Below are 12004 nucleotides of genomic sequence, written 5' to 3' on the forward strand. Positions count from 1 at the left end.
CTGCTCAATGCAAGCATTCTTGAATTAGGGGACCAATTTTTATCTTTTGTATTCCCTCACTGGAATATATTAAATCCGAACTGCAAACAGGCCAAATACATGCAGCCATAACAGAAGTTCAAACTAAACTAGAAACATTAGAAGATTTTATTAATAATTTACCTTCATCTTTCGAAATAAATGCCATCGCACGCAGTGTTGCCAGCTTCAAATTGCAATTAGAAACTTACGAAGATTTTGGAAAGTTACGGGATACTTTAGCTCATATGATAGACACTTTCACAACCATGAGAAATGAATTGACAAATGTACAGGAAATTCTGGAATTTAAGTTGCCAAGCATAACCGAATCTTTAAAAATTATCCAAGAACAAATTACCAAATTACAAAAAAATAATACTGAATCTGAATTAATCCCATTTTCATCATTTGATACGCCCGACCCTGTGGCCGAGTGGTAAGCACATCGCGCTGCGACGCCAAGGTTCTCGGGTTCGAATCCCGGTCGGGCTTGGTTGTTTGTGAATGTCCATTCATCAATTTCATCATTTCATCACTCATCCCCATCTTCGCAAATTAGCCAAGAGGCACAAATCGCGAATTGAAATAAACTAAATCAAATCAAATCAAATAAAATCATCATCTGATACATGTTATTGAGAACAAATTGAAAATATTACAGCAATCTACACCTACAGAAGATGACATACAACAACTTCAAGATGCTTTGACCAATGTTGCAGATGTTACTGAGTTAGATACTGTCAAGCAAACTTTGACCACACTTCAAAATACCGTAGCCAATTTACCCACTTCTCAAGTCAGAGAACATGAAAAAGATTCAAACGGAAATTGCTGTAATTCAAGACACAATTGCTACTTTGCCTACCAACCAGATAGTCAAAGAACTTTATGCATTGTTTGAAGAAATCAGAAGTAAGGTACGAGATCTTGCGAGTCAGAGTACCAAATTAAAACTTGTAGAAAATTTACAGACGATTATTTCTAACATTTACCTACAAATCAGTACCCTTGAAACAATTCAAGAATCTGCTTGATCAGGTTTCTCCTCGCAACTTCATGATCTCAAAGAACAATTTAAACAACTATATGTCGTTGTGAAAATCAACCCAGCTACGATGAAATGGTACATATCAAAAACGAATATCAAGAAACAGTATTAAGCAGATTAGACGATCTTGAATTAAATAAATTAAAGATAGACTTGAGAGTGTACCAAATGTACGAGGGCACTGGACATATGTTAATGCAGGGAATGTTTACAAAATGTACCCTTGCAGTCAGTCTCATGAATTTTTCCATGATGGCAAAAATAAATGATTACATTTTGGCTATGTAAAGAAAGGAAAACATGTGTAAGTGTCAAATTTCACCATACAGAGAAAAGATGGCGTCTACAGAGCCCTACAGATACCTCTTGCATATTGGGATGAATCTGGAAACAAATATAAAATTCATGAGGATGAGGATAAAATTCATGAGGATCTTTTTTCACTATGCAAGCTAATCACCAATTATTATTTGAAGTGACACAATTATACCCCGAGGATAGTCCATTCTATGTTATATTTTCCTTTAAAACTTATTGTCAAGACAAGATAGAGTAAATGCATTACACAAACAAGCCCGTCGGAACTACAAGCGTTAAGTGTAGTAACGAAATGTGTAAATGTATTTTGTTTAAGCAGGTCTGATTCAGATGGCTACAGGGACTTTAAAAAATTTGGATAAGATAAATCATGGTTAAAATATATATGCTTACAGTTATTCATACATTTAGCAAATATGCAAGGACTGTTCCCCTAAAATCCAAGACTTGTACTTGTGTTACCGAGGTTTTTAAGTCGATATTTATTAAGGGAAGGAGGGATAGAATTTTACAATTCTATATTTGCTAATTTAATGCAACAACATAATACTAAACATTATTCTACATACAGTCATCTGAAAGCTAGTATAGTGGAACGATTCAACAGGACATTAAAAAATCGCATGTGGAGGCAATTTACTCTACAGGGTAACTATAGGTGGGTGCACATTTTACCCGAGCTAGTTCAAAATTACAATTATACAGTATAAAGTACTATTCACATGAAACCTTCTGAGGTAACCAAGTCTGATGAGCAACGATTGATATCTACTGTTTATTGTCAAAAATATACATACACTAACAAGAAGGCAAAGTTTAAAATATGAGATCAGGAGAGTGTAAGTAAGTTTAAACAGTTATTTGAAAGGGGTTTCACCCAAAATTTTAGTACAGAGTTATTCACTGTAGTTCAAGTTTTACTAGGGAATAGAATTACATGTATCATAAAAGATAATCTTAACAAAATATTGAAAGGGAGATTCTATGATGAGGAACGCAGTAAAACAAAATATTGAGATACATGTCTAATTGAGAAAATATTGAAGAATAAAATAATAAATTGTATGTGAATTGTTTAGGTCTGCCAGACAAAAGTTGGATAGAAGCAAACCAGTTGATTCTTTGACATCAACATGGAATATGGTATAGCGTTTAACAGGTGTACTGGAAGCTAATAAAAAAATGGAGAGCTTTTACCTGATAACATAAGATGCCTCATTGCAGGCCCATCCGGTTCTAGAAAAACCACTTTTCTGGTTGATAATTTCTTGCTTGCCCGCAATTGGCTGCATTTGAAAAATATACACTTGTATGTATTCTCTAAAAGTTTAGAACAACCGAAATACCAACAACTCATGAAGCTGTACGAGAGACTGGGCATAGCTACATTTTGGATCAACAAAAAAACGTCTGTACCAATTATTGAAAAATTCTGTTGTGGTGTTGTGGTGTTTGATGATGTTAATCTAGAAATTAGAATGAAATTAGAATTTTTATTACACAGGGTCGTCACAAAGAAAGAAACTGCTTTTATTTAGCTCAAATTAATTCCAAAATTTCCAAACAATTACTACGAGATTATACAAACTTAATCTGTTTGTTTCGTCAAGATCATACTAATTTAAAACATGTATACGATGATTATGTGGGAGGAGACTTAAATTACAACCAGTTTTCAAATTAATGTTCACCTTGTTGGAACAACGATGATTTTGGATTTGTCACCATCGACATGACTCGTAAACCTAACAATGGTAAATTCAGAAATAAAATCAGCGACATTTTGAACGTTGAAACTATATAAAATAACCATTAATTGAAAAAGGTAATTATATGACAATCACAAAATTGAAGATACTTCGAAATTACGAGAGTACTTGTCCAAACGTTTTAAAAGTTGGAAATCAGAGAATCGAGGCTTTTACGAACAACACAAACGTCAAGACCAACCAATTATCAATGCGATCAGTGGTCTTGATAAAGAGACTAAAGGTGTCACAGAACAAATAAAAATCTCTTAAATGAATTGTTACCTCTTACTGCTATAAATTATGCAGATTTTCCTCCAACACCATTATCCAGCATTCACACACCCCTGATACTCAAGGAACCACTTGCTAAAGCAGCTGTTGAAGAAGCAGAGAAAATCAAGTTGGGTCCTCTGCCAAGGGATTACCTAAGTACTGGAAAATTCGAAAAAATGAAGTATTTGGATTTTTTCCAACTATGGAACCAAATGAAGGCGTAGTATGGAAAATTGGCAAATTTAAAGTAACATTCGAAGGGGACAAGATAAAACTTAATTTGGGCGAAAGAAAGAGCTGGTCGAGATATCCTGGTACTGTTGGGCTATCGGAGCTCATCACCAAGAAACAACCAAAAAATTTTACAAAAGATGATTATCAAAGTTACTCAGCAATTTTGGCACTCTCTGATGCTCTGTACCAAAATAATGATCCCAGTCAAAAGCGAGTGGAATCGAGCAGTGGTGATAAATACAAAAATCTGATCAAAACCATCTGGAACCATCTCAAAACCTTTAGTGGTATCAATCAATACAATACTTTACCGAAAGGATTGGTGTATTGGCAGGGGAAGAAAATGCAGGGAACAACAACTTCCATAATGAGAAAGTGGGTATTGGAAACATGATCAGTGACAAACTAGCTAATTTTATTGTAAACGATCCCAAATCTATAGGATAATTCATTAAAATTATCATTACTTTACCTCCTAAATTCTGGAATATATCAGAGGGTCGAGGTTTGGTGAAGGATGTTATTAATAATCTTCCATTCGAATTACACGTACCTGGTTACCAAACTGTGGTCCGGGGACAAAACTTGAAAAAAGGATAGAAAAGGAGACAGGGGTATTAATCCTCTCGATGCAGCTTGTAAAGAACATGGCATTGTATGCAGCACACACAAATATCTGGATGATCGTCATGTGGCTGATCAAAAATCGGAAGATGCAAATTTGGAAGATTAACAAGCAGAGATACTTCTTTGGGTGAAAGAATAACAGCATTGGATACAACTATTGCTTTGAATACAAAACAAAAATTAGGGTGGGGTTTGTAACTAATAAATATATAATATAAATACCCTGAAAAATAATAATAATAAATAATAACAATGGAAAAACAACAACATGAAAGCTAGAGGAGTTGTGTACCAAATACCATATCACAATCTTAAAAATTTAAAAATTAATTCGGTTTTAACTAAAAAAACAACAGGAAAACAGAGACAATGTATAGCCAAAGGAAATGGAAAGAAATTCTTACTCAGCACACGGCAATTAAAGCAATTTCAAAATACAAGAAAAAACACATAGTGGAGGATTCATATTCAGCACTCCAGTTATCCTGGCAGCTTTGGGTACAGTGGGAAGCTTAGCTGGTGGTTGTGCTGCTATTGCAAAAACAGTTATCGAGTCAAAAAAGAATAAGGCAGAACTAGAAGAGCAGAAGCGTCACAATCTTGCCATGGAGAAAACATTAGATATTGGTGTGAAGTTCAGAGCATTGAGGAAATTAAAAAAAAATAGAGAAGCGTTCCCAAACCAAGATATTGAATCTTTATTTAAAATTTTTAAAATTCGATATTTTATGGGGTTTTCATGTCTGATTCTCTACCTACAGACAGTCCCCATTTTAGAGAATCTGGTGTGGTCAATTTGGATAATTCCGAGAACATAGGTACCCATTGGATATGCTATTAAAATAAAATGACAATTCTTTTATTTTCGATTCGTTCTGAGGGGTACCCCCTCCTGGACAATATATAACTTATCTACTAGTAGATAGTAAATGTGCCTTTGACGCCAACCCTGATTTTTTGACCTCTAAGAAAATCGCACCAAAACCTCAAAAACTCACTTTCTCCCCACGTTCCGCGCCTCATTTATTGCGCTGACGATGTTTCACAGCGCAGAAAAGCAGGTACGAGAAAATACACTTCTTGTACTTCAAGTACGAATGCACCTTATCGTAATTTTCTATGTCCGGCCATGTTTATATATCGTGACCTTTGTAAAACTCCGGAACGATGTGATATTTCTGCCACGCACACGCGCGCACGCCTCTCATTATTTCTGTATTGTGACGTGTTTCTTTTTCAAGCAAACAAACAAATAATAATTTTTTTTTTAGGATTCCTGGCCCCTAACCCCGCCAGGTTGCGTGGTGCCCAACTAAAAAAGGTTCTAACGGCTGGGGTTAGATAACCACACCTCTGTAGAGTTTCACGTTTTTTTTCTCAAAGGTCCTATGGGACACCTCTGTTTGTCAAAAATTCGAGATATTTGCAATTTAACGCAGGACTTGGAAAAAAAAATTCGGAAAATTTTTGGTTCCATGACGAACTATGTTCATTTTGGTATGGGTAGACAGAGGACACCGAGACTCGACCGACACATTAAACCCGACCTTTCTACGACTATTTGTTCTAAAGGTACGAGTGATCAAAAGTTTTGGAGGGTGGGTTAACTTCTTACCCCTTGACCCCAGGACCACCAAAACTTGGTACACGTATTCTACACCTCCAAAATCGACAGGGGGTATCTAACGATACCGGATGGGGGTGTTTTTCGATATATTTTTTCGATAACTCTTACCATTTTCGAGATATTTGCAATTTAAGATTTTTTTAACGCTGGACTTAGAAAATTTTCGATTGATGAAAAATTTGGTTCCATGACGACCTATGTTTATTTTGGTATGGGAGGACAGAGGACACCGAGACTCGACCGACACACTAAACCCGACCTCTCTACGCGTACTCTACGTCACCAAAAAAAATCGACAAGGGGAGATTTTTCGATAACTCTCACTGTTTCCAAGGTACTTAGGTTTTTTGATAGACGACAACGACGGAGTCATCAAATGAGTAAACATCTGAACTCGGTGAACAAGTCAACTTTTTTCAGTACGTCAATATTTTTTTTTCTTATTTCTTAGTGAATGGGTTAGGTGACTTGCAACGACGATCCCCTCTCCATTCTCTTGAACAGATGTTTTTCGGAAGGCATCTTTACTCAAGCTTGGAAACAAGCTAACATCACACCGATTCACAAAGGTGGTAACAAAAATGTTGTTTCATCTTACAGACCAATCTCCTTACTCTCCCCTCTCTCCATCATCTGTGAAAAAGTAATCAAAGACAGACTGTACAAAAATTTTGTTTCTCCGTACTTAAGCTCTAAGCAACATGGTTTTCTTCCTGATAGCTCCTGTCTGTTTTACTCTCACAGACATGCATTTCAAATAATTCACAATTATATGTATTATATATTTTGATCTGGCCAAAGCCTTTGATGCTGTTAGTCATCGTCTTCTGATTTACAAATTATGCAATAGATTCATGCCAAATTTCTAAACCTTCTCGCAGATTAGTATTACGTCGCTTTGGATAACCGTGTTTAAATGAAATTGGTGACATTTGAAAGAAAAACTCAAATATTTTATTTTACAACTCGTAGACATTGAATGTGTTCCCCCCCACGAGTGCCCCTGCAGACGTCGATACATTACCACTATGGTCTGGCGAACTCCAATAATAATGAGGGGTTGTGGTAGTGGGTGAGTGGTGACGGAAAGTAGAAAATAAATAGTATTTTTGGGGGTATTTAGTGCGTATCAATCATTAAGATTATATTTTTATTTTAAAAGCCTCTCTGAATGCTTCATGTTGACCAGGGCATTCACTTGTTTATCTCGGTTGTCTCAACCTCTGAGGCATGTTAGTAATGCACAGTGTTGTGCTATGCAAACCTCCTGAAGTATTTAGGAAATAGATAGTTCCTTCTGCCTATGGAGTCAGCGGTTTGCATAGTGGCAGTTATAATCACGATTCGGCATGGAGGAGTGGCTCCATGGCCTTGGTAATATAGAGGTGAGACAGGCTGAGAGGGGACGGACTTTTGATTGGGATTGAGGACAGAGAAGAGCGTAGGAAAGGAGTGGAGCAATAGTGAGACGACGCGCTGGTCAACCTATAAAGAAGCCAAAGGAGGACTTAGTTTATTTTTATTCTGCGAAATTTTCTTCATTCGTCAGATAGACAGGTAACTATCCTAAGACCCCTCCATGATTCAGGTTCAAAGGTTCATGAAACCCAATGAGTGACCATTGTCTTTTCAAGTTGTTAAGTTCCTTAATCGTACTTGTACCTTTCGCGATGCCAAGTGTTAACTTGTCGTGTTAATTGCGAGTGCTCTCATCATAGAGGATGAATGATGAATAGGTTACATCACCCTGCAATTAATTGCTAAGTGACTGGTGCTGATCCCATCATTCTGTAGAATGATATGTGATGGAGATGCTTAGGGCTCTCATTCATTTTTTCGGAAATGAGATGAAATATTGTTAACCAGTTTAAATTTAACCCCACCCCAAAATGTATGCTAACTTGTTTAGTTTACTAGGTATCCAAAGAAGTTCGTGCCGCTGGAAAGAAAAGTGAAAGTCAAACGGCATGTGTCGGCAATCCTGTCTGGATGACATCAGAGGTTTACATTCCCGGTAACCGTCAGTCAGTGCAGAGTTGGGAGGCGTGTCGGTTGCATAGACAGCAGGTCTGTAGAAACTACAACCCTGAAGGGAACATGTCAGTGTCAAAGGACGTTTTACCGCCATGTTTACTGTATGAGTTCAAATTTGGCAGCAATGCTGCAGCCGCTGCTCGAAAGATATGCTCCGCGTTTGGAGAGGCATCAGTGAGTGAGCGCACAGCGCGAAAGTGGTTCAGTCGATTTGCATCGGGCGATGAGAGCCTCCAGGACAAGCCTCTAGCTGGACGCCCCGCCACTATCGACGAAGCCCTGCTGAAGGAGACCATCGAGCGTGATCCACAGCAAACGTGCAAAGAACTTGCACAAGGGTTTGGAGTGTCGGAGGAAACCATTCGATTGCATCTGCACAACCTCGGGAAGACTTGGAAGCTCAGTAAGTGGGTTCCTCACGGTTTGTCCGAGGAAAACAAACGCCAGAGGCTCACCATTTGCGCATCATTGCTGTCACGCCACAAGGAAGCCCCATTACTGGACCAGATATTGACATGTGACGAGAAATGGGTGTTATACAGTAACCGCAAAAGAAAACACCATTGGTCGTCCCCTGGTTGTGTTGCATTGGCCCCCAAAGAAAACATTCATCAACAGAAGGTACTGCTCTGTGTTTGGTGGACCAGCGCTGGTGTTGTGCACTTTGAATTGCTAGAGCATGGCAAAACCATCACATCGGAGGTGTACTCGTCCCAGTTGCAAAGGGTTGCAGCTGCACTGCGTCCGAAGCAGCCAGCACTAGTCAACAGGAAAGGAGTGATCCTTCTTCAAGACAACGCTAGACCTCATACGGAGAAAGCGACCAAGGAGGTAATCAACACACTTGGTTGGGAAATTTTACCTCTTCCTCCTTATTCCCCGGACATTGCCCCATCCGACTTTCACTTGTTTTTGGCCATGGATAACCATTTGCGTGAGCAACAGTTCCTAAACCGAGATGATGTCACGCAGGTCATAGGACAATTGTTTTGCTCCTAGGGACCAGAACTTTTACAAATGCGGGATTTATAAGCTTGTATCTCGTTGGGATAATGTAATTGAAGCTGAAGGAGCATATTTTTCTGAATAAAATACATTTGCCAGAACCTACAGAGTCTTTATTTCTCACTGCAAAATAGGGCATGAACTTTTTTGGATACCTGGTAGTATGTCCTTACCACAATTTATTTTGAAAATACATAGGGTTTATAGGTTTATTTTAACATTAATGGGGGGGAGAAACGTTTTAAATATGCCATGATAGATGTCTAGTCTAGCAAGAGGATGAATAAGATGAAACTTATCGATCTCAAGTCAGGGGCAGTCATCCGCAAAATGTAAAAATAAGGAGGAACCTTCGCCCTAGCTCCGTCGCGGTTATCCGCGTCGGGCTGGCGATTTGGTATCAGGAGCGTCCGGCATTCCGCGTGGCAGAAGGTTCGATGTCGGGTTTTAGGCAGCCACATTTTACCAAAAATGCCGTCTGCCCCGGGAAGTTCGTGGACGTTTCCCTATCAATCCTCTCCTGGTAGCGCTGTGGTTCGCTCGCGAAAGGTACCAAAGCTACGACAGAACTCCCACCTGGGAAATTTTTACCATTCCCAGAATTTTAAATAAGGTTGAAGAATAAGGCATTTCGATTCGATGGTTTCTTGCATTTACAGTGATTTTAGAACGTAAAAGGTAGGATTTTTTTTTGCATGATCTTGGATACGAAAATTATTACAACGTTGCTTATGAGGATTAAAATAATGCAGTAATTTTAAAATATAAATATTGCAATTTTTGCTCCAAGTTACGGCATTTATTAAAGTGAAACAAGTCTAATATTTTAAATCCACTTCCGTAACATAACATTAATTTATAATAAAAAGGACACTAATAATATTAAAGGTTAAATAAAAACATACTTATTATTTAATAATGTGCCTTAGGCAGAAAAAGTTTTGCAGTATTAAAAAATACTAGCTCAGCAAGTACATCACTAAAAATTTATACTTATACTTCAGAAGAAGGTATATATTTATATCAGTAAAGTTTTAATTTTAGCGCAAGTTATTGAGAATATTTGTTTTTTATGAATATGTAGACGTCGACGTCAAGATTCTTATTGCGCACCAATAACAAGTATATTCCTTCGGATATTGGATAGCTACCAAAATCTTGGAAATCCACTCTGCCATCGCAAAATGATTATGTTTAAACCACAACGGTTTTAGTTTCAAACTTTGCCACAATAATATGCTTAGCATATTTTAGAATGAGTTGAGAGAATTATGGATTCTTCAAATTTTAGTTATGTTAGTATTTAAATGCATTTAAATATCGCATAAATAAGAATTATTATTTTAGTTCAGGTAGTCAAGAGTGAATCACTTGTCTAAGTATTCAGAAATAAAGATAACACCTGAAATTAAATAAGATAAGTTTGCAGTAAATCTTAAACTAAGATAAGTTTATAAACAGTGCCTAAAAATTTAGAGAATAAATAAATTATATCAGGTAAATAAATTAAGCAGATAAATTGAGCCTAAATTAGAAATAAATATGTTGCGTTAAAATACTTAATAATTTAAACTAGGCAGGCTTAAAATACGTTTCAGTTTTGAGGAACTGTTTGTTTTGTTTCCTAAGCAACATGAAAATCATTGCGATTTTAGTTATGTTGGACGGATTTCTTCCATACGTAAAAGCTTCAAATTTTATTCATCTGATGCAAAAGTCTCTCGAATATCCTCATATTATTATTACAAGTTTATTATTAGCAACATTTATTATTAGTATTTTTATAATTTTCGTAATTTGTTACTGTACATGTCAACGCAAGAAACCTAGTACTTATGACCAGGAGTGTACTGACCTATCCATGAATAACATCTTAATTGGAATGGACTCGAATGCTAAATCAAAGCATTGGTTTAGCACGGTCACAGATGACCGTGGCTTGGAACTGGAAAACCTACTGGCCAGTAAAAACCTACATGTTTTAAATAGAAGATCTGATATTCCAACATACTCTAATAGAGCAGGAGCAACATCGAATATTGACTTGACAATTTCAAACATGAATGGGCGGTTATCGATAGATAACTGGTGGGTTGCTGAGAAGCTGACAGTTAGTGACCACAACTTGATTAGCTACTGTACAAACTTAAAATACGACACACACCAGTCAACAAGAGATTAACCAAAAGAAAATGGAACATGCGTGACCAAGAAATGCTACGCACTCTTGTGGCATATGAATTAAGGCACAATCCGATAACCTTGGATAACACGATCTCTGGAAATGTAGCTACAGTTGTGCACATATTGGTGACTGCGCCAGGCCATATTCCTAAGATGAAGGAGCAGAAACCTAAACAAGCCTGGCCAGAGTATATCATGAGAAGATGGAACATTACTCTGAGACTCAGAAAGCTTTATCAAAAATCCAAGACGGATAGAGACAGAACAATCTATCTAGAGAAGTAACGAAATTCCAAATGGAAATACGGTAAGCTTATTGAACAGTACAAGATCAAATCCTGGGCCTGTCTAGTACAACAGGAGATCCTCAAAAATCCTCGGAGCATGCCATACAAAATAGCTGCCCAAACAAATCACAGAAATTCGTCCCTGTACCATTTAAGAAGAGTGACAATACATACACAAGCTCATGGCAGAAGGCAGTAAGGTTCGTAATGGATGGACTACTACCATTGGACGATTCTGAAGAGGACACACCAATCCAGAACAACATAAGATCTACAGTTGATGTAACCTATGAAAATCCTACACTGGTGATGCCATTTGCACAGGAAGAAATCGCCGCTGTGATTGACAGATTGAAAAATGGCAAAGCCCCGGGTCCTGATGGAACTCCAAACGAGTTAATCAAAATTACTAAAAAACAACTTCTCGGAGGTTTACAGTGATCTATAACCATTGTCTAGCAGAAGGTATTTTTCCTGAAGACTGGAAATTAGCAACGTTAGTGCTTTTCTTAAAGAATACCAAAAGAGATCCATGCAACGTAAAATCTTACAGGCCAATTTGCCTCTTGGATGTCTTAGGCAAAGTTTTTGA

General features: G+C 37.4%; 1 pseudogene; it reads left to right on the top strand.

Moving 5' to 3' along the window:
• The first annotated feature begins 7999 nt into the window (after nt 1–7999).
• Nucleotides 8000–8935, top strand: LOC145992349 (histone-lysine N-methyltransferase SETMAR pseudogene; annotated as a pseudogene).
• The last annotated feature ends 3069 nt before the right edge of the window (nt 8936–12004 follow it).

Source organism: Lepisma saccharinum, chromosome 9, assembly GCF_977018435.1.
Source record: "Lepisma saccharinum chromosome 9, izLepSacc3.1, whole genome shotgun sequence".
Lineage (NCBI taxonomy): Eukaryota > Metazoa > Arthropoda > Insecta > Zygentoma > Lepismatidae > Lepisma > Lepisma saccharinum.